This window comes from Opisthocomus hoazin, chromosome 7 (genome assembly GCF_030867145.1).
Source record: "Opisthocomus hoazin isolate bOpiHoa1 chromosome 7, bOpiHoa1.hap1, whole genome shotgun sequence".
Taxonomy (NCBI): domain Eukaryota; kingdom Metazoa; phylum Chordata; class Aves; order Opisthocomiformes; family Opisthocomidae; genus Opisthocomus; species Opisthocomus hoazin.
The window spans coordinates 53170916-53196483 of record NC_134420.1 but is presented as its reverse complement, the minus strand read 5'-3'; the positions used below and the strand labels follow the sequence as shown (position 1 = coordinate 53196483).

The 25568-nt window shown below is 43.0% G+C and overlaps 1 protein-coding gene and 1 long non-coding RNA gene across 4 annotated transcripts in view; one reads left to right on the top strand and one right to left on the bottom strand.

Annotated features, from left to right (window-relative positions):
- Positions 1 to 23574, bottom strand: part of FLRT2 (fibronectin leucine rich transmembrane protein 2) — a 72253-nt gene extending 48679 nt beyond the window's left edge. Inside the window, exon 1 of one of the 3 annotated variants that reach the window (XM_075425959.1) lies at positions 22328 to 23574. The gene's annotated coding sequence lies outside the window, so the exon portion shown is untranslated. Of the gene's footprint in view, positions 1 to 18577; positions 19102 to 19179; positions 19315 to 22327 lie in introns of those variants that run through there. The other 2 variants (XM_075425958.1, XM_075425960.1) reach the window with 2 other exon arrangements.
- The window catches only part of LOC142361904 (uncharacterized), a 37230-nt gene continuing 31030 nt past the window's right edge, over positions 19369 to 25568 (top strand). The window contains exon 1 of the long non-coding RNA XR_012764504.1: positions 19369 to 19714. This is a non-coding gene — a long non-coding RNA (uncharacterized LOC142361904). The remainder of the gene's footprint in view (positions 19715 to 25568) is intronic.

The following is a 25568-nucleotide window of genomic DNA, read 5'->3' as shown; positions in this document are numbered from 1 at the left end:
CCAGCAGAATTAAATCTTCCTTCTTTTGACAGCAACAAAGCTGTTCAGGTATTTGCTTAAAATCTTTTATTACTTTTTTCTTGTTTATTATTACTATACTTGATAAGCTTATTACAAAAATTTGCAAGCACCAAATCTCTTCTAATGTTTTTGCAGCAATACTTAAAAATTATTGGAAAATTAGCTCAGACATCTTCAATAATTTCTTGATAATCCTAGTAATTTTCCGATCATAGCAACTCTCCAGAATTTTGCTCAAAATGCACGAGAACTACTTGAAATTGAAGGAGTGATTCTTTGATTTAATACTTATATTTTTAACCAATACAGATGGGCATATTTTCCAATGCAATTTTACCAGTGACATTCAATTTGGACAGCTACAGTTCTCACATTACTGAGATCATGTTATTGCCATTAATAATCTCAAAGAACCTCTGAGTCTGAAGGTATTGATAGAGCCACAGATGGCTCCATGAAGGTCATTTTTTTCACAGCTATAACATTAAAAATGCTGGAACTCCATACACATGTCTTTGTTCTGCTGTACGTTTACTTTCAAAAAGCCAGAAATTTATGCGACAGGAAGAATACTTGCAGGAAACATAACACTACATAAACGACACTCTAGTGCAAGCTTATGGCAATATAAATATTGATGTTATTAATGCCACCTAAAGTGTCCAAGTATAATATATACCTCCTTATCTTCTGTGCAACATAGCAGTTTATGTCAGCAAGGCATTACTTGTGTTGCAATAAGTTTTATTTTAAAATTATTTCTTGCATTAAAGTCTGTCAGGAAGGAAGAGGAGCTTGAGGAGGTGCATAATGGGAGTAACAGAAGACCAGGAAAAGAAGAGAGAACTTGATGCACGCAGAATTCAATAGCATAAATGATCATAGTATCTTTCCAGAGGTTTCTACAGTACACATTTTTAACTGTTGCCTGCAACTTATGTATTTCTCTTACCGGAATGTAGATTTCTGAAGCAAATGGAAATTTGGATATTTGTAAAGGTTTAGCAAATTGGCCCTATGCATATAAGATCTGGAATATATGTATAACAGATTTTATGAATAGATGCCCAGACAAAAATTCTGTCAGTGTTCAGTAGACTCCTGCTGTTATTTCAGTGCCATGTGCTCCCATTATCTTCTTAATTACTCACCCACAGCTCCAATTGAAGACAGTCATGTTGCAGTCAGTGCATTGTTTGTCAAAGCAGAAGATATGAATCCTATGGTAAGATTAAACCCTGGTCATTCCTTTCCGCTATTCCAAATGACGAAAGTTTCCTTATGCCAGCTGTAGCAGACCTGTCACTGCAGGCATATTTTCAACACAAATACACCCATACTTTTCAAAGGTAATTTTATTTGTGTCTAGAAATGAGGCTTCCATAATGTCTTGGAGACTGTGTAATAGCTTTTGCTCTTAGAAAAATATCCTGATGCTCTGCTTAGTTGAAGCAGTGGCTAAAAGAGTAAAGATGGCATTCCAGCTGCTGAGACAGTATCATGATTTTCAGTTTCTCAAAGAATACTTACCATCTCTCAATAATTTTTACCTGATTATCTGTAGACAAGTACTTTTAAGACAGGCAGTTTATTAGGGTCTGTGAAAAATTCAAGACTGAATGTCGCAAGTAGTCTATATGGCAAAATATACATAATAAGTTCTGGCACCTGCTTTTACAGACTTTCTTTAGTTTTGCTGACAGATGCTAACATGCAGTACTGAGTCTGAATTATACACAGAACTCATATGTATTATCTTAGATTCCAGATGTCTGTATAATATTTTTTTTGTCTGGCATTTGGGGCGCATGCTTATCTCACTATCCCTGTTCTATCGGTGCCCTGAGCACGAAGAAGAGGAATATATCCCTTTCCAAGTGGCTTGTAAGTCTTTACAATAGAGTTAAAACTAGCAATCAGACCACAAGTTAAGCGTTTATATGTGGCCTTTACTTGGATGGATGTTATTTTGCATGAGAGAGGAAATATAAAGAGCTCATAAGCATATTAAAAGTTTTAGCAACTACCTGATTATGTGCTTGAATGAAGTCCTCATCAGCCATAAGGGATATGGAAGGGGTAGCTAGAAGTAGCCTCACTCCTTTGATGTCAGTGGGGACTATTTCCATTGATTTTGCTGAGGGATAAAGCATCACCTAGGTCTTTGACTCCATGAACTTTAACCACTTACATTAAACAGAGACTCACATGGTTACTCTTAGCTATTTTGGTGCTATTAGCTATGAAAGTGCTTAAAGATGGACTATATTCAAATTAATCAATTACATATAACAATGGTCTGGTATTAAATTTCTGGGGTTTAAGCCAATCAAAATATTATTTGAGTGAACGAATGTAATTCTGCATCACTTCTTTAGATACCCTGTCTCACCAAATCGTTTTATTCAAAATTCATTTAAATATTTCTAAAATTTTCAGCCAATTCTAAGCATAATGTCAAAGAGAAAATTCATGACTTTTTGTGTAAATTTAAGACAAATGGCTTCATCATTAATATCTGATATTTTCTTAAAATTTTTGCTACTCTGGAAAGCTAATCTAGAGATCAGATCATCTAGCTGACCATGCATTCCTTGGTTCAAATCCCAAACTAGCACAACTCATCTAATAATTAAAGCCAAGAAAATTATGTCAGTACAGACCAACTGAGGAGCAGACCTACACATTCAAATTAGAGAGTATAAGATAAGCTAAATATCAAATCAGTAACTGGATGCCATATTTTCAGCCCACTGGAATCACACTCACTCCAATATTACGATATTTTCTCTCCAGGAAACACTCGACAAGGGAAATTTCAGATATATACGAGAAATTGCTTAGATGAGCTTCGCATTGCAAAAATTATTCCAACAAACTTTATTTGGGAAGTTTTAGTACAAAGACAAGCTGTGCAATTCAAGCAAACCAAGACGTTGAAGACATGCAGAACAGCTTTCCTTTGAAATAAGTTTTAATTCCTCTCATGTCTCTAGAAGAAAACTGCGTCTAACACCTTATATTTTTCCACTGTTTCATTTAATGATTTACCAAGGGAGATTAGTCTTTGCTTTAATTCTCATTGTATGCCAGCAAACCTGCTACCTATTCTTATGACCTTTATCACTTATTGCTGTTGTTTTGCGGACTTTGCAGGTGATACTGCTGCAATTAAACAAAATACGTCAGCATGAGAAAATTTCATCTTCAGAAAGAGCTTTTATTTCAAACTGCCTCAGTTTTATATTTTAGGTGGTATTATATTTTGAAATGAAATCTTTCTCATGCAAAAATCTAACAATATAATGGGTGATGCTTTTTGTTCCTTCAAACGGAGACAGCTGTAAGCCATTTCTGTCAGTTTAAATATGCGTGGAGACCCTGCAAAATGGTTATCATGTTCAAAACCTATTGACTTGGACTGGAATTGAAAGCACACAGAATTCTGCAGAATTTGGCCTCAGCTGTGGAAAGGGGACTGCTTCCCAAATTTAGCTTTGGTCAAGCTGGAAACAGAAGTAACCAATGTCATATATAGAATAAAATGGAGGCCTGCATTTCACAGGAACAGTACCTTAGTCACTTTTGGGGGCGGGGGGGTGGAGGTAGCAGAGAAATCAAAGCAATTTCTATCATTTTAGCATGCAATGACTGCAACAATGAGTACAGCTGCATCATTCTTACGATTTTTTTGGAAAAAACGCAGTCTTAGATATTGTTAAATTCGAGTAATGTGGAGTCAATTCTCCTCAGGACCAATACTCTACATGCACTGAAATACTCATGAGAAGATATTCCTGACTTACATTGTCACAATGGAGAGTAAAACCCCTAGAAATCAACCACGGCTGCCAATAGCTCCCTGTGATATTTACAGTTGTAGTAGTAATAGCCACTTTGTTACAGTATTCTTCAGATTTTTGCTGTACTTTCTGAACAACCTTATAATGTCCTTCCCCTATTTACTCTAAATTCTGTTTGTATATGGAAAAATCAGATATTACAAGATGCCGCTTCATTACAAATTATCTGATTATAGCAACAATTTTAATGTACTCGGGCTGGCAGTAGACAATTGTTTTGCTGGATTTATTTTTGTTACTCTCCTGGGCCCCACACAGACAAGTGGCAGAATGGCCACATACTAGGCATATATATAGGTTTCTCTACAGGATGGCATGCTAATCATCAAAATAAATCAAGAAACTTGGCTCAAACAATGTGATAATTTTGCTGTTTATGGAATGCCAATTTTTTTTCACAGCTTATACTAAAAAGTAGAGGATTCTTCTTAATTTCCCTACTACTTGGTATTTTTAATGAAAATCTAACACATTTTTTAAAAATTAATTTTTGGACACTCCCTTTGGACTAAATGTTCTATTTTTGATTCTGTTTTCAAAAATGTTGTGGAGTTTTGCACTTGCCTTTTAAACTCTACTATGGGTATGGGTGGCTTGTGCAATAGCCTGCACTTTGTAGTTATCCATTGATTTGTCAGTGCACTGGCATCTATGCATTGATTCAAAATCATCAGCACCCTCTACTTTGGGTATTTCACATAGTTCTGTACATACACTGCAATTCTGATTTTTTATAGCCCTTAATAAGTTTTGCAGTGAGACTGTCAATTGGTCTGATGTAAGGATGTTCATCTTCTTTCTGCTTTACTCCATGGATGAAGATTTGAAACAAGGAGTAAGCCTCTTCAATGATGTAGATGTCAAATAACTCCAGATTTCAGAAGAATAAACTTGGATCTATACCGGAGAAAATCTGTGGTGAAAGCGTGATCAGTCACACACTAGTTCTTGCTATTTCAGGGCTTGTAACTCCTTTTCCCTTATTGGTAGTGGTGTGTCATGAAAAGATTCAAATAGTGAAAAATTGTCATAAGGATTCTCCTCTATTTCAGGCCAGTAATAAGAGATATTGAAATATTTACTTCACGTGATTTACTTGCAGCATTGCAATGCATGTAAGGGAAATAAGGATGCCCATAACGTTGTCAGCAATTATACAGCACACATTTATAACAAGGAGAATCTTCCTACTGGAAATTGCCCCAAAAGCAAGCAATACATTGGGCTGAGGAATTCAACTTGTATAATTACCTGGGAGAAAGGAACGAGAGTGAAGGAAGAGGAGATTTGCTTCTTGTCAGATCAGCTCTAATCTCATTTCCACACAGTCTAAAATGACAGCTTTGCACCTATATCTATTAGTGAACCTTTAGACTGCTTCCTAAAGTAGCTCTCAGATAAGAGACGTTAAAATAGATAGAATCATAGGATCATGAAAGCACGACCCTTTAATCTTGGTGGGAAGACCTAGGTTTCAATATATCTAGGATTTTAAGCATTGGAGGTTAAGACAGCAGTTAGAAAGAGAGAGAGAAAGGGTGAGGGAGAGATGCTGTATATTACATTTCTAAAAGAACGATCCATTGGGAGTCACTTTTGCAACACTGTTATTTGCAGTTGGAATAGGCAGCACAGTTGATGTCATTTTGCTAATTACTTATCTAGATTGTTCATATGTATAAAGTCAGTGGAGTTATAAATATAATCCATGCACTGATAAATAATCGTGGGTACAAAACACTGTCCTGAATTTCATGTTCAGAAGGGAATGTAAAGCTTTGCAATTCTGTCTGACCAGGTCTCATGTTATGTATTAATAATTCTCTGCATGAAATAAAGTCATCTGATATTATTAAACACCACAGAATTCTTTTGTAACAACACCTTCACTGAAGTTTCACAGATAGGCATTCAGCTACTACAGCGATGAGCAGAATATAAGATCAAATAGAACAGAACAGAATGTGGCTCATTATTATTCAGATTGTTTTATATCTAGTTGAAAAACACTACAGTAGTTTCTATAAAGGAAACGACTAACAAAATGGATACATTTATTCTTAGCCATTAACTGCCTCTGGGGTACTACTGAAATTTATACTGGAAAAAGGCACTAGATCATATAATAGAAGATATCACTGGTTACCAGCTAGCAAAGCTCTAAACACTCTGCTGCCTGTTTCCATTTGGAGACAACAGTGTAAACTCTCACTGTAGATTCTGGAGATATAAATTCACCCACAAAGCAGCAGGACTAGATTATCTCCAGCAACATTAAAGCAGTTTCTTCATATGGTTCTTATATTTCTTAGACCACACCATCATCAGAATATGCACAACTACAGGCTTAACTGAAATAAAAAAGTGGTAAATTGATGGAGGGCATCTGTCATTATTCTCCCCACTCCTACAGTAAAGAGTTCCTATAACAAGAGGAATTATGTAATTCACTAAAACCGATCACTTTGAAATTTACTGCAAGTGCCATAAGTCTACAATAGGATAGGATAGGATAGGATAGGTTATTTTCCATTGGAAGTGACCTACTATGATCATTGATAAAACCTTTACGTCTGTAGTCCTCTGGTAAGAGGAGATGAGGGCTAGGCTGGTAAATTTTTTAGAGCCATACGACACACCCACAATGGTCACATGCATGTGAAAATCAAGCTTCATTAGGTATAGCAATGGTGGAATGCATGAAAAATGTCACGGAAAATATGTCAGTCACAACAAGTATAGCAATCTCTACAAGACAGATACAAGAAACATAACTGAAGTATAAATAGATGTCTCAATAAATTACATAACCATGCCCACACATGAATCTGAAACTCCAAACTATACAGCAAGTAACTAGAGCATTGCTGTAAACCTGACCTTAGACAATTGTATGCCCAAGCATTTCCTTAAATCACTAATTATATCAAGAAAAAAAATATTTACTTTGTGTGAGAGATTTGAAGAGCAGGGTCCTCTATTGATTCAGAGGCAGCTAGGGCACAAACAGCACAGTGTCAGCTCACAGACTACAATCCTTCCCCCTGACCGCTAAAGAAGGAAGGCTGGCCTACAGTCATGGCTCTAACAAGGAACTCAATATTCTGGTTTATGTTGTGGATATTTAGCTGCTGTAAACTGGTCCAGCCCTGATTTACACGAGTGCTACACATGTAATATCAAGCAGGTTTCTGAATCTGCTTGTGCGTCAGTGTTCCTTTGATCAAATGCTGCTATTAACTCTTCCTTCTATCTTTCACTTGCGTTCTCTTTTTATGTCAGGAAAAATAGTGCAGAGTTTGTTTCTGACTATGTGCTTCTTACCAGGGCTTGTACAGTGTGACTTAGGCTCAGTTCTGCTTTATAAGAACAGAGGAAGAAGAAGATGTAGAGGTGAAAGGGCCATTCATCCTCCTTACCTAATGAAACTTTTCACTTCTGACAAGGACTGGAAAAATGAGGCTCAGCTGATAGGGGTGGGTTTACTTGAGTCCACCTTTCATTTCATATAGATCACTACAGACCATGTCTGGATTTCAAACAAAAACAGAAAGATTTTGTATTCAGCAGAGGAAACCCTGTGTCATTCTGTCCCCTCTTAAGCTTTAAAAATATTGCACGTTTTTGTTATTTGTCTTAGACTGTGAGGAAAGATGGCTCAGAAGCTGTAATATTGTTCCTGTTCTCAGGAACAAAATCTTGGCGAGTAAGAAATAATTCAGGGCATTTTAATTTTCACTTGTAGTTTATTTATTTGAAATGCCTAATAAAAGACTTGCAAATCTGACAAAATGCAAGTTTTCTCCAACTCCCTAAAAACAATTACTTAAAAAAACAAGTTTGGCTCAGTTTTAGTGCTTGTGAAGAGAGAAGACAGATACCACTGAGGGAAGCATCGCACATAAGTTCCCCGGAGCAGTTCTGCCAATGCAGTTCAGCCTCACACCTGTCCTGGAACTATTCACAGAGCTAATCTATGCTGTAGTTATTCCCGTGTGGGCAACTATCCATGAGAGGCTTGACTGGGACCAGCCAAATTCATCTGACTCGTGTTTTATTACTCACAGGAAGCTTGATCTGAAAGACTGAAGGGCTACATGTTAACTCATACAGTGCCATCTTTCCACTGAGGTTTTTCTTCTCTTTTACAGTTATGGTAACTGGATCCTAGTCAGGTTCTTTACCAGACTTTCTGCAAGATTACAAGTAAGCATGTAAGCAGAGTTACATACTGTCCCACATATTATTACTACCAGAACACTTGTGGTGAATGCTGAAATCACAAAAAAATTGCACACCCTCTCTAACAAAGCAAGGGCATATATCTTTAGTATAACCTTCCCCATAAATTGTCTCGCTCCTTCCTACTGAGCACCTGAACTTGGTACTGCTGATGACTGTGGGCATTTGTCATGCCTGGGGGAAGAGAATTGCCAACCCTCCCATATGTACCCACATGCAGGGAGTTTCTGTGATCTCCATCAGTTCAGTCCTCAGTGTGCACCACTTCTTGCCCCCTCACTGTTTTTAGAATCCAGTATTGAATTCTGCCCTGCCTTCAGCAGCAACAGGAAAGAGCATACTGCAAGCTCAGACCGCAACACAGAGTTTGATCGGTGTCTGTCCTAGCCAGTGACTTAATCAACAGGACAGCATGAATGCGCTAATGATGCAGAAGCGACATCACAGTTCTTTATGTTGCAGTGCATGATGATCATTTCCTTCAGCACGTTTCTTATAAGCAAGAATAATAAAGACCCACTTTGGTGCCATTTGCCCCCACTGTATTGTCCCCAGTATTGCCCTAATTCAGTCTTTTTTCATTATGTGATGAATCTCTAAGCTTTCAGATGAGACGTCTAATAGCAAGAGAAAACTAAATGACATAAAATTTTCCAGGATCTAAATTATGTATTTTAAATAAATAATATTCATTATTCCCTTTTGATTTATCTATGTAATGCAGACTTTCTGTGTATATACCCATGCCCAAGAGGAAATTCTGAGACTAGTTACTCGCTAATTGCTTTATCCATCCCATCTTTACTCTGTTTTTTGTTATGGCTAACACGCACAGTTTCTAAGGTCACAAAAAAGAGGGCATGGAATAGTATAGAGAGGCAATACAGGAAAGCTCACCAAACCAGACTCACTGAACCAATAAGGGTTCTGTTCTAGAGCTAATATACTCTGACATAGCATTAACTCTGCCTGATAATTCCCATGTGCTATTCCCACCACAGAAGGGGGTGTGAATCTGTGAGGCGACTTCACAGATCCTCTTTTCTCCTCCCAGCTCCTCCCAGATGGTGCACTGCCCTACTTCTCCCTCTCCTGGCAGTGAACAATCTTCCTCTCAGATGAGTAACAGCTTAAGTCGTTGAAACTGTGATCATTAGGAAACTCCAATTTCCTGTTGCCCTGAAAGTTGGTTTTTTATCTCTCCACTTCATTCAGTCTGGAAAATTTTGATTACTCACTTTCATCCTGTTTTTCCCCCCTTTTTTTTCTAGTTGCTTTCCCTTTCCTGATTTTATCTTCCCTCTGCACAATACTGCAATACTTGACCTGCAAAAACAATATGGGAAAGATTTAAATGAAAATTAAATCTTCCATCAATCAGCATTATTGCTTATTTTAGTTTTGATAGTATCTTTAGGATACTTTGTGTCCTCAAAGCACCTGACATGACAGATATAACAGAATGAACTCCAGCTTAAGAAAGAGATCTTTCTTAGCTCAAGAGTTAACTAAAATTCTGATTCAGCCGGTGCTGTCACATGTATTTAAAAAGCAAAGAGAGTGAGAGAGCGAAACAGCAGAGAAGTATCAGAATATAAATACATACCAATAAAAGTACCCCAGATGGTGGAAGAGAGCATAAATTTTATAGCAAGGCTACAGGTCTTTGTGCTTTTTTCTGCTTCTAATAATTAGGAGATACTCTTTTAGCACAGCATTGAAGGAGTTAAAAAGAATGCCTTTCTGCCAAACACGGTTATCATTCAACACAAGACAATATGCAGGGCTATATTTAAACACCCGTTCCCAAGATCACCAAATATTTCTTCATAAGACCTAGGTAGCTTGTGAACTGATACTGATGTTATCTGAAATTTAAAGGTGTTTATTCTCCCCGTGCTTAGAAAGGATCATCTCTCTGCAGCTGGTTGGCTAGACTGTAGGATGTCTTCCCTCGGTCGGCACATGCATAACCAGACAATCATTCGGCAGCTTGTAAAATATGATTGCAGAAGATATTGATGGCCTAAGGGAAGTTCTGAATATCAGAGGTTCGTAATTAGAATACCTATGCATTTGATCCAATAGAGTTTCCATCAATGTCACAGAGATGAGTGGTTATGAATTTCAGGGTCATCTCTGCTCATACAGACTGATTTATGCACTTTCAACTTTGGACAAATGAAGGGCAAAGAATTAAAGCCAAACTCTCCTATCTAGAAAGCTCCTTATCCTTAGTGGGTTTCTGAAATTTATAATCGCCCCTCCCGGTGCTTAGGATCAAGCTCTGCAGTTGGTACCTCATGACCCATTTATGCTCACGCCGTCCATCCGCCTTCAGTCATTCTGTCCTCTTATCTGTAAATCCACAGTCACACCATGTAGGATGTGTGGATCTGCTGATAAGAAATTTCTGCAGGAAAGAGAATCTAGGCAGATCAACAGTTCTGTTGCCAGAGCTGTTGGCAGCAACTCTAACATCTCATTTATTCCAGATTTGTAAAGATCCACTGTGCTGATCTGAGGATAGAGCTGAGTGTTTGACTTTTGTGATAATAGACTATCTAGTTGAAACCTGTATTTGGTATTAAATATTAAGTTAAATAGATACTGATAAGATTATCCAGTGTGGGACAGAAAACAACCATCTTGTTAATGTTGAGATTTTCACAGTTCCTGGGCTGTGGGGTTCCTTTGGTCTTCCTTTTGGGTTTGGTGTTTTTGTTTCTTGTTATTTAATTTTAAATCACTGCATTTTACTTGAATTATACATAACTAAAAACTAAGGCATTAGGGCGAAGATAGGGATTCAGCACCCTGTAGCCAGCACTGGAAAAAAAAAAAAAAATCCAACTGCATAGTTCTTTTAAAAACTGTATTAAACAGATTACTACTTGTGAAAACAGTTCTCTACTAACTATAAGGGAAAAGCACTAGGTGAGAAAGGCAAGCAAACCAGAAAAACTTGTATAGTTTCCATTTCAAAATTCTACAGGACCACTGATTGCCCTGCTTTCTAGCTAGATAACAAAAAAGGAAGATGCTGACTAACAATCAGAAGCAAACATATTTTGCTAAATGATCTTCCGCCACTCTAACTCTCTCACAAAGCTCTTTTTTTTTAATATTTTATTTGTGTGTTTGTGTCCTCGCATGTATGTTTGCACATGTTTATCATTCTGAATACACAATACCACACGAATAAAAAAGAGATTTTGATAGGGCACAACACGGATAAAGCAATTAGAGTAACCTTACTGTCAGATGCTCTGCCACGGAGTTTTAGGCATCTCCAGGTGATGATAAGGGACTCGGCTCTGTTTGTGGCATTCAAAGTGCACATTAAAAAAAAAAAAAGAGAGAGAGATGTCCATTGTGCTTCTTTCTTGCCTAATTATTTTCAAAGCTATAATGATAGACACTTTCCTCTCTGAGTAAAGACTGCTATTCTGTTGCACAACCGCTAAAGAACAAGGTTCTGAAACTAATTTTGTCAAACAGCAAAAGTAATTTCTCAAATAAAAAAAGACTTCTACTGGCAAAATGCATTTTACAATTTACTGCTGAACTGCTGCAAGAAGCAGCTCTTCACTGAGCAGCATGGCGCAGGGCCAGAATGAGCTATTTCAGAAATCACTGTTGAGCATATACCGGTTTGATACACAGGATTTAGCAATACAGTTGGGAATGACTCTGTGTATATGTGTGTATGTGTTTATGTTCTGTTAAATTTTAGCAGTGTCTAACTGTACACTCATCTTCAGTATGAGGAAATTTGTTGTTAATCTGCTAAATTTGTTTTAAAGAAGGAAAATTTTACCAAGCTGGATAATAGGACTTTTTACTTTTCTGATTTTTGTATTTTGTTTTGAAAATTTATTTTTTATGGACAGTTCAAAGGATAAAATGTCTCAGATGAAATCCTTGAAAACTTTTAAATCAAGAATAAAAATTTTATGAGTGTACTAGAGAGATGACTGTGAGCTGCTGGTTAGCCTTATATGTCTTTTCCACCTCCAGATTCTCTTTTTCAATGAATAATGTGGGGGCTTACAGTAATGGATTAGTACAACATTACACAAGATGCATACAGAGTATTAACATATTAAATTGGAGTCCTCCAACCACCTGATCCAGGTTCATATCGATTCAGGTAGCAGTGATGTGATTTTTTTTTTAGATAATTATAATAAATTAGGAAATAAACAGCAACTGTTTCTTATTTTCAACTGATATGGCTCAAGAAATAATGTTTAGTCTAGGAGCATTTGTGACTAATTCCAAAGCTAAGTGGTTAAAGATAAGGTTAAACCTAGATCAGTCAATGAAGTGGCCTGTGAAACCAGATGAACAAGATTGCTAAATGGGGTATTAGTTGGATGCAAATCTCTCAATGACATAATAAGCACCACGTAGGAAAAACTTCCTAGATCACAAATCAAATTATAAGTTAATACAAAGACACTACTAACAAATAATCATTCGTTTAGAGACACCTCACATGGTTCCAGATAGAATTTCAAGAATGCAACAGGCTCACTAAAACTACCTCACTTACCAAAATCGTAATTCACTAAATGATATGCACACCCAACGCCTAGTCTACAGGTAGTATTTGTAGAAGTATACTTATGTTGGCTGTGTCCGTGACAAACACATATACTGCTACAACCCTAATACAGATGCAGTTCTAGTCATTTAAATGACTTGTACCTACATAGCTTGTTCGCCCATACACACATGAAGAAACTACTAATGAAAGCATATAGACATTAGTATAACCAGAGACACACTGATGGGGTTGTATTATCTTCAATTACAGCTAAATGACATCACTGTGGGGTATTCAAATTATTACTCACATGAGTAATCCCCAATCATGAGAAGAGTGTCTGTGAAATTAACTTGCCAGTGAAAGAGAGGATTGAGTCTGGAATCAAATAAATTAATTTAAATCTTTCAGCTGTGAAGTTCTATTTCATAAGCGCAGGTAAGCTTGCTACAGACTCTTTCCACTCACCTTGGGAGCAACACCTCTCGGGAGCACCTCGATTTTTTACGCAGTTTAGAAACTTCCAATACACTGGAGGAAAAATACAGTTTTTTTCTTGTTTAATTTGATTTGCAATTCACCAACAAAAATAATTTTGAATGAAAATTAATTATATGTGCTTTGAAGGGTCTGAGGAAGACCTCTGTGATTATAAAGTCACAGTTACCTATATATGTAGTACATACACAAATTACATATGTATGGATATATATATAAAATTCCTACATTTCTTCTTCAGAACTGTGTATTAAATCTTTTGCTCTGTCAGAAAGATGTTGGTGTAAAATAATATTTGTTTTCTGTTGTATTCATTTACAATGACATTGTGAATGTCATACCCATTTTAAAACAATTCTAATATTGCATTTCTTTTTCTCTGTAGGTAAAGCATGAAGGAAATCTCCAGAGAAAGAATGACTTGCAACTCTGAACCTACAAGCCTGTGCTTGATGATCTTACGACTGCAGTTTGAGATCCTCTGCAACCTGTGTGAAGACTAAGGACTGTGTGTGAGCATCACCGAAGGCTCCCAGCAATGCCAGGACATGCTGCTGGAGCGCTGTGTCCTTTCCCTACACGAGCAACCCCTTTTGCACATGATGTTTCTTGCCTAACTCTTCAGGAACAGCTCAGCGAGGTATGAACTACTCGTAGCTGCGTGGTGCAGCACTGAAAGTACTCTCGAGAAAGGCTCTTGTCTTTAGTTTAATTTTCCCTGTTGGTTTTGATGAAGGAATGACAAAACCTGCCAGCAGGAATGCGGAGTGACGCTGCCGCACATTGATTTCAGTTCTCAGAAGGTGCTGAATAGGCTTTTCACTCAGAGCTCTGACCTTTCCTGCTCTTAATGGGTCATGTAGTACTTCCATATGATTTACAGTATTTACTGTGAGAGAAGTGTCTAGCATCAGCCTGCCCAGACCTTACTGAACACAGAAGTGTGTGACAGTGAACAGCTAATGAATCAGAGAGACGGAATTCCAAAACCTTTTGCCTGTAATTCTCCCTCAAGATCCCTGCATTAAACAAGTTTTGTCAATTTTGTCTGAATAAAGATTGTGGAGTAGTTTCAGATGAATTCAGTCATAGCTACCATGTTTTCAGGAAGGAACTTACTTGATGTCTGTATGATTTTGCATTTTGAAGATAATTAGACAACTTGGCTACAATGAAGAACTTTGACCAAAGAACAGAACTCCTGCCCCTTCATCCAAACATTATGACTGTGATATATTCACACATATGTAATTACAAAAGGAACTAAATGCCCTTTTCTTTATTCTGTGGCTCAAGATACATCCCCACCTGGCCAGGCATTTGTAAAACCAGACTGCAGACCATGACAGCAATCTACAGATTATTGTCCAAACCACATTTCAGAATGATTCTTTTTCTTCAAAATTTTTTGACTGCAGTCTTTAATCTATAGCTGTCGCAGAAAATTACAATGATAATTCACCTCGTGAATAGGTAGCTGGTGATTAAGTGTTATGAAGGTGGCCTGTTGACTTGAAGGCGAAGACAGATTATTATCTGTGACCTTTAATACTGTGCTTTGGAAGGGGCAGTCCTACAAAACTCTGACCAGGGTCTGACAGAAACAAGTCACCTCTCACCTGGGGCCTAAGTAAACTCCTCACTTTGCAGGACAAAGTCTCGCAATTATCCGATCCTGCACGTCAAAAGCCTATTGAGTTTTGTCTGCAAGGACTGAAGGATCAGTTTCAACGACAGTGTACCTTTGAATGATCAAAAATTCTCTGCACTGTATGCTTTTGTAAATACAGCCTCACATTAAACTAGGCTAGAAAAAGTTTCTTTTACAACAAACTAATAAATACAGAAGTTACAATATGAAGTAAAGTATACAGGAGACTGTTTCTAGGTAGAGCTGATAGCACAAGATTTCTTTTTGGAAGAAAAGAGTTTACAGATCTCTTTCTGCATCATTAAGTTTTCGGGAATGCTGAACAGGGCATGATGGATTTGTTTTAAAATGTTGCTAGTATTTAATTTTTATTCAGTTCAAAGGGCCATGTCAGAAGAATAAGTCAAGGTGGGAGGGGGAACTGTTAGCTGGGTAAATCGTCCATTAAAAAAAGGAAGGTATAAGAAGGTTCCAAAACATTTCGCCAGTGGCTAAAAATATCAGGCTAAATTGCACTATCCCTGGGACATCTTGTTTCATGTGACTAGAATATAATTTGTTAAACGGAGAATAGTTTTTATTTCAAACGCTTCTTTCCTGACTATTACCTACGGGTTAAAGTTTGAGTTTGTTTAAAATAAATTAATAAAACATGTTTTGTCAAATAGATTCTAATGATTATTTTTTGTGGCCATTTTTCTTCAAAAGCAGTTAATTACTTGAAAGGTGTAGGTTACACTTCGCTGTAGGGGAACTAACGCCCCTATCTACAGTGTATGTTAAATTACCCTTCTTTACAATAGTAAGTATATATTATTCTTTTCTACTATTTTTTATAAAAGACTTACAAAATACAAATATTTATTTTACCAAAAGAAAAGAAAATGCAATTTTTATACCTCTGGGACAAGTTCCAGCTCTTTTGGTTTCTTGAGGAAATAAATAAAAAGCATTGGCAGAAAGACTCCTAAAAAGACTGCCCAAGGGGGAGGGAAGGAAACACCTAAAACCATCATATTACCAAGCGCTGAGGTAATCAACTACAATCTGGGAAATGTCAAACAATGGTATTCACCTACCCAAAGATATTGCTGATCAAGTCCTCAACTGCCATTTAAAATTACTAACTAAAACATGGAATATAGCTGTGGTTATAAACAAGAGACAAATTAGCATTGGGAAGCTGGGTTTAATAATGCCCTAAAAGAGACCATCTGTTTATAAAGGCCCCCTTTTCCTTGATCTCTGACATGTATTCCTAATATAGACACAGCTGGATTTTTTTTTTTTTTTTACATTTTTTAAACACCCTGCTACTATAAAGTCTAGTTATAGTATAACTGGTCTGAGTGTTTGTCTCAAGTTTCAGTTATTATGTAAGCACTCAGGGGCAATAAAATTTCACATAGAGTCAGCCTGCTTCAGAGTATTAAACCCTCAGACAAACGTAAGTGCAATTCCTTTACTATTGGATGTTCAATTTTTGCAAATGTTCATCATTTTATCACTGGAATAGCTGGAATAGATTTAGAGTTCTGTTCAAGTACTTGATACATGTTTGGAACTGTAGTTTGGTTTTCATGTTTTCCTGTTGAAAATACTAGGAAATCGCACTGCCCATAATCGATATAATGTTGATAACCTGACAAGCTAGGTGATTTGCAGGTGTAAAAGACCAAAACAATTCATAGCCTGTGTTTCCAGTCCACTATGGTGAAGTAAAAGGGGAAAAAAACACCAGTGACTATACGCTTCTCACAGATAGAGGTCACTAATGGACTGGATTTGAATCCATCTGGTAAAAGCCTGAAAGTTACTTGAAAGTAATCTAGTGAAAAATGAACTCATTTTGAGATTAAAGAAGTAGCAGAAATGAATAAGAAATAAAGCTCTCACCTTCCTGGAAACAATATTATCTTAAGTGAGCCCTCTTTCCAGTCCTTTAAATAGAAAGTGCAGTACAGGAAAAGCCTGATAGCGATGCTTGTTTGAACTCCTTTTTGTTTTCTTGACTTGGTAAAACTATGTCTCTCCTTCTTTTCTGCGGGAAGGGTAGGGAAGTCAGCCCTAATAACATCCTACATTTTAGATACTGCTATTTTAAGCAGTTAGAGGCAAGCACATTCTTGAATCTCAAAGGAAACCATAGCCTATGTAATGCAGATTCCAACTGGGAGGGTGTAGGATTGCGCAAAAGAGATATGTCTACAACCTAAATCAAACTATCCAGCAGGCCAGGATAGAAATGTGACTCGTAACAGTGGCTCAAATTGGATTCAGACTCTCAAAGCCAAACACAGATAATATCACCTTACACAAAATATAGGGTGTATGTGCACGCAAGGAGTGAATCTTTCAAGAGTGCTGGGTGCATTCCAGCACCACTTCTTCTTGCTACAGCCTTTGACTTTGGAAAACACTGACGACTCTTCCAGTCACAGGTAGTTTCATGGATACTGTATTTTCACAGTGCTATGACTTGCTTCACCTACAGTACTCCAGGCCTGCACTCCCTTACTTTTAACTGCCTTGCTACCGTATCAGGATAGAAAACCAACAGTTTAAACAGCAAACCTCCTCCAAATAGTAATCGTGTTTGAAATCTCTCCTCTCACACCATTTTCAAGAACAAGATCAACACTAACATTTTAAGGTCATTTTTGTCACTTAGAAATTGGGTCTTTTGCATAACATCTGTTGTATCTTTTTGATCATGCAAAGATTATGTCTCTGTGATAACACTGCATACATTGACTCTTTAAAGGAAGAAAGGAAAGAAAGGTGGACAGAGGTATAGGTACAGTACCTTTCACGTGTTTTGAAAAAAATGCCAGGATGGATTTTTCTCCTTCCAAAAGTACATCTGAAACCCATTCATGATTTTCCTCTGAAACTACAAATATGCAAAAGCGCTCTTGGAGAAAGACCATGTCAGTGGATGAAGCAAGGAATTAAGTCCATGGAAGTTTGTGGGGGTTTTTTATCCTGTTGGTTGGGTTTTTTAAACCCAAGTAGCGATCAGTCTCAACCTCTAAACTGGTTTAATGTCTCTGCAAACACTGTAAGGCTAGATGCAGTAAACAGACCTGTCTTTAACAGACACCCTGTCTTTCTGTGCACCGTGTGTGTGTGTGTGTGTGTGTGTGTGTGTGTGTGTGTGTTTGTGTGTGTGTGTGTTTGTGTGTGTGTGTTTGTGTGTGTGCGCGCGCGCGCGCACGTCTGTGTGTTAGAGGTCTGACTTGCGTTAGGATCTTTTCCTGCTTCTCATGCAAGGAACCTCTCCCTTTCTCTTTAGGTGAGCTCTTGCTGCATTGCAAAAAGCAGTATCTTAAGAAATCTAACCAGTACCTTCCACACACAGTACAGGAATCCACACGGATTTGTGCCTTGGATTTATTAGCTTATTGTAAGCCTTAAAACAGATTTCGTCCTTTAAAATTAATTAAAAGCTGCTGTTGACTGATTCCCACTCTGCAAAGAAGGTGGAGAGTCTTACTCTCTTACTTTGCCGCCGGAAATTTCTTTAGCCTTTATGGGGTTTTATCTCATGCTCTAGAGAGGTCTTTTCAGCTGTTTGACTTCTTTTTGCGACCTGTTTTTATGCTGATTCCCCACCACCACCCCACCCCCTCCGCAGTATTTGTTACTATTTTGCCAGAGACCACGGTCTGACTGAAGTGGTCTATGAGGGGCTCCTTTGTACTCAGAAGTCCTGACCCAGTCCTCCCAATCTCGCCCCCACCCACTCACCCCCAGCCCGGCTCCGGAGGCTGCTGGTGCGGGTCTGACGGATCCTCCCCGGTCTCTGAACGCTCGCCAGCGCCGAGCTCAGCCGACTGCCTCTTCCGAGCAGGTCTCACCGTCAGAGGTCCCGCTTCCCAAACAACGCTAACGGCGGTGCTAACACAGGCGCTCTGCCGGGCTGCCCTGCAGCAGGGGTACTTCTCGGCTCTCCCTTCCCTGCCCGGCGCCGTGCGGGGAGCGACGGGGCGGGGGCTCGGTTCGCCCCCCGCCCGCTCAGCACCGAAACGCGACCGGGGAGCCGGGACCCCGCTGCGGCGGCGAGCTCCCTGTCCCACTGCCAGCACAGACGCCGGCGCTGAATAACGCGGGGTCCCTGCTAACGCCTGCCATTCATAAACCCGTGCGTGTGTGTGTGTGTGCGTGCCCGGTGCCGCACGCTCGCAGGGACGGGGCTCTAGAGAGGCGGAGGCGGCATTTCTGACGCACGGCCCGATCCCGGCTCCTTAACTTCGCCTTCCCGGAGAAGGCCAAGGGCACCGGGGCTCTGAACCGCCCGGGGCTGGAATTACCAGGAAGGAAAAGAGGGAGAAATGAAATCCCGACTGTACCTGGCGGTGTCTGGGAATCCCTCGCCGGCACCGATCATGATCTCCCTCTGCGCCCCTGGCCCCCCGCACCAAAACTTTTCCGCCGCCGCCGCTCCTCGGTGCCGGCCGCCGCCTTCCGCGCCGCGCAGCGCGGCCGCCCAGCTCCGCTCCCGCCCGGCCCCGCGGGCCCGCTCCCCGCCGGCCGCCGCCGCCGCTCCGGGGCGACCCCCACGCCTCCCGTGCCTTCCTCCGCTCTTACGAGGCAGCGGCATCGTCCTCCGCCCTCCTCCGCCACCTCGTCCTCCGGCGCGCAGCCCGCGGCTCTGGCATCCCCAAGGCGCTTTCTCTCCGCGATTCGCTCGCTCTTCCCCCGCCGCTCCTCCTTCTCCGATAAAAAAAACAAACGAGAAGGGACCGCGAGTACGCCGGGTGTTGGGGTTTCTTTCTTTCTTTTTTCTCTCTTTCTGTCCTCTGGAAATGGTGAAGGGATCACATGAGGAGCAGGCGCGGAGACCCACGACCCTTGGAAGTGGGAGAAGGCATCGGGCACGTCTGCGTGAGTATCTGTGTGAGCGCGCGTCTCCGAGTCCTGCGCTTGCCTCCAGCTGAGGTTGCAGGCTGATCTTAGCAGTAATGATGCCTCCGATCCGACTATTCCCTGCTAATGTAAGTCGTGCCTTTTTTTCCTCCCTGCCTGACACCCCAGGGAGATGTTTACAGTAATGAATTCAGTTGATAGCCATCTCTCTCTCTCCCTCTCCTGGAGTCCCTCCCACATTTCCAGTTTAAAGAATGCTTGGAAGGCAGGGCTGCAACCTAAAGCTTTCCAAGAGGCAAAGTCAGCCTAGGTTTTCTCTTTTTCTGTCTTTCCTTCTTTTTTTTTTTTCCTCCCGCTTTTAACCCATTGCTTGCTGAGGGCAGTTCAGCGAGCTCCGTCCCTCTGCCCCCCCCCCCCCCCAGCTCGTAACGAGGGCAGCCAAGCGGGCGGCGCTGCCCGGGGCGGGAGGGGGCGGGTTTGGGCTACGCAGTCCCCGGACCCCCGCCCCGCCTCACCGCGGAGCCCGTCGGGCCGGGGCTGCGGGGAGAGAAGGTGCCGTGTTGCCGCGGGTATCGCCGCCCTTGGCGGCGGGGCTGCCTGGGCCCCGCTGCTCTGGGGACTCTCGGGGTGTATCGGAAGGGAAGGCGGGGAGTGAGCCGAAAAACTTCCCGAGCTGCCGTCCTAACTGGGAGATGCCCTCTCTAGCAGTAATTACAGCCGCGCTCTCCACCAACATGGCGATATTTCGTGTGCAGCCACAGACAAGCCCGCCTCCCCCACCCCCTTCTTTCTTTCTCTTTCCCCTTCTGGGAACTTTTAGGTAGGCAGTAGCAGCACGGAATAAATACAGCACAAAATAAAAGAAAGTCCAGCCCTCAGGGAAGAGAAGGACCTCCTTTAGTATTCCGTCTGATTTCCATCGTCAGTCAGAAAGACTTAAAAACCGCTGGAGAAACCACCTTCTGCCCGAAAGCGCTAAGAAATCCCCCCCCCCCCCCGCCCATGTCTCCTGCCTGCAGCACACTCAGTGCGTGTGCGTGTTCGTGTGTGTGTACATGCATCCCGGGTTGTCCGCGCTTGTTTCGGGGTAACCCTTCCCCCACCGCCCAGTTCCCTGGTAAGCTACTGCCTTGTCCTGACAAGTCCACTTACAGGCAAGGCTATTTGATGCCCGGCGGGGGGGGTTTGATATCGCTATTTGAGCGATAGGATACAGCCGTCAAAGGTAGACGTGGGGTGTGCGAAGAGAACGTGCCTCAAATTGCTCCATTAGTATAGAAAATGCACAATACGGCTTTTGCTGCGGGTTACTTTAATAGAGGGGCTGGGGAGGGATGGAGAAGAGGAGAGCTGATCAATGCCATGTGTCGAGGAAACAGAAAAGGCAACAGGAATGTCTCGGGGTTTGCTTCCCCGTCACCCCTGGCTGCGCACCGGTTCGCGTTTTCTGCTCAGCCGTACCTCAGAAGTGGAATCGCTCGCCATTGTCTCCGCTCCTCCTTCGTCCTTCGCCTGGGGAGGGGGCTGAACCATTCACCACTTGCGAGGCTTAACAAGCCGTACCGCGGAGCCCCGGCGAGGGCCGGCCCAGCCGCGGTACGCTCGGCGCCGCACCCCCCCCCGCGCCGTGCCCTCCGAGGGAGGCCAGGGGAGCCCCCGCGCCTTGATAGCCCGGGGCCGGGCCGGGCCGAGCCGAGCCGCGCCGCCCGCCCGCCCGGAGCAGAGGCTGTGCCCGCAGCCCTCACCCACCCGGGTGCGCGGAGTGATGGCGGGGGGGGGGGGGGGGGGGGGAGTGCAGGTAGCCCAGCGTTTCTCAGGGGACTCGGCGAGGGGAAAGGAGTCGAGGACGAGACCCGGCAGCGCTGCCTCGGGGCCGGGGTCTGCTCTGGGCTCCCGGGATGGAGGGCAGGGAGCCCGGGGCTCTCCGCGGGGCGCAGCTGGGCGGGAAGGAGCGGGTCTAGCCTGGGTCAGAGCCGCGGGGAGCGGCCGTGTCCCCGGCGCGGAGCCGGGTCTGCCCTGGAGTGGAGTCTCTGCCTGCGGCTCCCGGCTGGTCCCGAGGGATGAAACCATCATAAGACCCGTAGGGTCCAAGGGAGGACGAACAACCTTTGTCAAAGGCTGTTTGGGGTCTCTTTTGACTTCTAAGACCTGTCTCTTTCTCTCTCCCTCCTTTTTTTTTTTTTTTTTAAGGCTCTGCATACTTTTCAGAGCACTTATTTGAGCATGATTTATATCTCTTTCCCGAAGCTGATGGACAACCGGTGCATTTTCTCACAAAGAAAATCCCCCTTTTAAGTCTTTCTCATCCTCCCGTCCCTTCTTTCTCCACGTCCCCGATATTAGCAACCTGTCGGCAAACATAAGGCAAAGCAGACCTTGTCGATGACGGGCATTTCTGCCTCCTGTGTCCCCAGTCCCGGGAGAAAGTGGGAATGCTAAAAACTTCTGCAAGGCTGCGGGCTGCTGCCCTGCCCCGCGGGCTCAGAGAGCTCAGGCGGAATTGTGCCTGCCCCCCTCGCTGTCCCTGGCCCCTCAACCAGACCACGTTTCAAATCCGAGAAAGATACTCGGGACGCGCTTTGGTCAAATCAAGATCGTGCCAATCCAGAAAGTGACCTAACTAGCCGTTACCTGCTCCTGCGGAGGTGGGTCCTCCTCCGTAGGTCACCCAAAGCCCACAGGGTCCGGCAGGTTGAAAGGGGAGAAAGTGGCAGAACAGCTGGGCTCCGGCATGGTATTGTTTTAAGTATCACCACCAAGGTCTCTGTTTTCCATAGCTGCCAATGATCGCCATCACCCAAAGTTTCTCTCAAGGAAAGCAGGAAGGGATTTTTCTTTCCAAGCTGCTGTCCAGCCGGTCATTTGACCCTGACACCCGCCGATGACACTGAAGAATACCCTGCTAAAGCGGTTAAACGCCTCGTAATTTCCTTGCTTCTCTTCCCCCCGGCGGCTCCGGCGCAACGCCACGGAGCGATCTTATCGCCGTGTGATCATTATTCACCGGTGACAACCAGAAACGCAGAGCTCCTAAGTGAGGGTGACAGATTTCAAACGCGGGGCTGCAGCGCACTCAGCCTCAGACATATTCTTCCTCAAACTTTGCCTAGCAAGCAAGCCAGAGGCTTAACCCTTTGCAGCCCTTTCCCCCGCCCGGGCACCGCGACCCCAGCCCGTGGGGCAGCGCTGGTTTGGGAGGAACCGCAGCGCACTCGGGTTGCTTGGCCGGGGACTTTTTATTTTGTGTCATTTTCTATTCTTGGGTTATTTTCAGCAGAAACAAATCGGAACCACCAACGCTGGGGAGCAGTTGGAGAGCCGAATGCTTGTCCTCCGTGGTTAGGGGCTGGAAAAATCCTCTCGGCAAAGCAGAGCTCCTGGGGACTCACCTGCGGTCCCTACTTTTTGTCACAAAGTCTGGTATGCAAACTGTCATACGCATCGCGTGAGTCCCTCTCACACAGGCATACACAGAGCTGCTGCACTTTCCTCAGCGTGGGGTAGCTGAAAGTACAGATCCGAAAGTGCTGTTTCACTCAGACCTCTGGATTCAGCTTGTTTGCAGGTTATTAATAACAGCAGAGAAAGGAGCAAGCGAGAAAGAAACATTTCCATGAAAAAAAAAGCGTTTTTCTCACATGCACTTTGTAGTCAAAGGAAATATTTACCACCAGCACACTCCAGCATGTCAGAACACGTTTCCTCCGAAGTAGCAGAGAGCCTTAAAAAATGAGAGAAAAAGCACGTGCAATTCAAAGATGAAATGAAGTGCGTGAAAGCTTTCCAAACTCGGTACCACCGGCTTGGAGCCTGGTGTCAGGACAAGGCTGTAGCACCGTAACACGAAGATGTGGAGAGGGAAACACGGGAATTAGCAAACTCCATTGGTTTTCTAGTATTCATTTATGTCTATTTTGAGTAAATTATGCTGTTTCTGTCACCCTTCTCTGCCCCCAACCCAAAAGAAAAAAAAAAAGAGACGACCTCTAACTGCAGCTGAACGAGACAGAGCCTGGAGGTGGGGTGGGCGGCCGGGGGCTCTTCCAGAGCCCAGCGGTGGTGGCGCCGCGGGGAGGACACGGGGGCAGGTCGGTGCTCGTGGAGGGGCGTCGGAGTGCTCCCCTCGTCACACGCGCGAGATGAGGCTGGACAAGGAAGGAGAGGAACCCCACAACAAGGAAACGGGCAGGAAATAAAAAAAATATGATTCTCCTCCCACCCGCATTGCCAAGTTTCGAGCCTGAGCCCGGCAGGCGAGCACCCCCTTCTGAAGGGCACCCCCGGCCCCTCTCCGAGAGACACCCGGCCCTTCAGCCGCCGTCCTTGCCCTGTTCGTGGCAGCGGGTGGCACAGGTGGAGGGCGCGGGGGGACGCGGCGGGCGGGGGCTCCCCAGGCGGGCGGGCAGCTGCCGCGGGGGCGCGGGGGGAGCTCCGCGGGAGCGGCCCCGGCCCCGGCCCCGGCCCCGGCCCCGGCGCGGTGCCGCCTGCACTTCCCGCCGCGCGGCCAAGGGGGCAGCAGAGCACAGCGCGAGGACGCCCAGCGGCGCTCGGCGGGGAGCTTCCCCCGCTCTTTCCCGCCAGCGCGCTCCGTTTAAACCGGCAACACCTTCACACACAACCCCCCCAACCCCCCCCCCCCCCGCCTTTCATCTCGGCTGCAGTCTGGTTACTTGGGCTCGGCGCAATCCCCCTCCCCCCCCCCCCCCCCCGCCATGTGAAGCATCTATTTGTTTATTAGCGGCCTGCTTTGGGCGGCCGGAAGGCTGTGAGCTGGAGGGAGAGCGTGGGCACGTGTTCGCTTTGGACGCTCTGCGACCGCACAGGAGGGCAAGCCGGGAGAGACGGTCCGCCGGTCCGTAACACGGCCTCACTGGTTTTAAAGAGGATGTGAAACGGCGCAGCGTTAAGAAAGAATATAAAAATGAAAGTGTCTTTTTCATAAACGTCTTTTTTTTTTTTTTTCAGCTATATTGTTAGAGTGATTTTTACAGCTTGTGAGAGAAAGGCTAAAAGGAGATGGGAGCAGTTCTCTAACTGGGAGGCTGGTCTAAAACATACTGAATAATTCCAGTTTTTGTCAGTGATGACTAATTTTGGACCAGGCCCGAGTTTCATGCAGCCATCAAAAGATAAAAGTCGCAAAGTGAATTCTTCATCAAATTTTGGCAAAATCCTTTTTTTTTTTTTTTAAGTGCTTTGCAGAAGGCAAGGCAAGGCAAGGCAAGGCAAAGAAAGGCAAGGCAAGGCAAGGCAAGGAAGAATAGCAGACCAATGAGTTATTAATATACAGTTATATGAAGTTCTAGACAAGATGGAAGTATGAATGTGTTCTTTTCCACTTTAATGAAACAAGTGAAGCACTTAACTAGAACTATATTAGACTGGGAAAAACCCACACCTGACATGTATTTTCTCTGAGCTCTTACTTCTACGGTGACCTTAAAATGAAAATACCATACTGGTTCTGAAGCAGACTTTGGCAGAGTTTGTGATATGACTAAAATGGTAAATTTCTACCATTTTGGAGTGTAGGGATTAGAATTCGTTTCCAAATAGAATTAATAATAAAACTTAAAGACGCCATTAGACTGTCCTAATTGTTGTGCTTCTCATCAGCTCTTTCTTCCCTCCCCCTTTCACTTCAGCCCACAGTTACCTTCTTTTTTTTGCTTGTGTATGTTGTTAGGTATCACTTTGTAATAATAAGCATAATGCCTTGGGTTGCTGCACTTCATAGCCCTGACCTAGTAGAGGCTCTCTCTTCTTTGCTCAAAGGGATTCCTGCATTTATCTTTTGACAGTATCATGATAAACTATTTCTATGGATTGCCTTTGGCCATCCTTCATTGTCTTGTCCCAGGAGACACAGGAA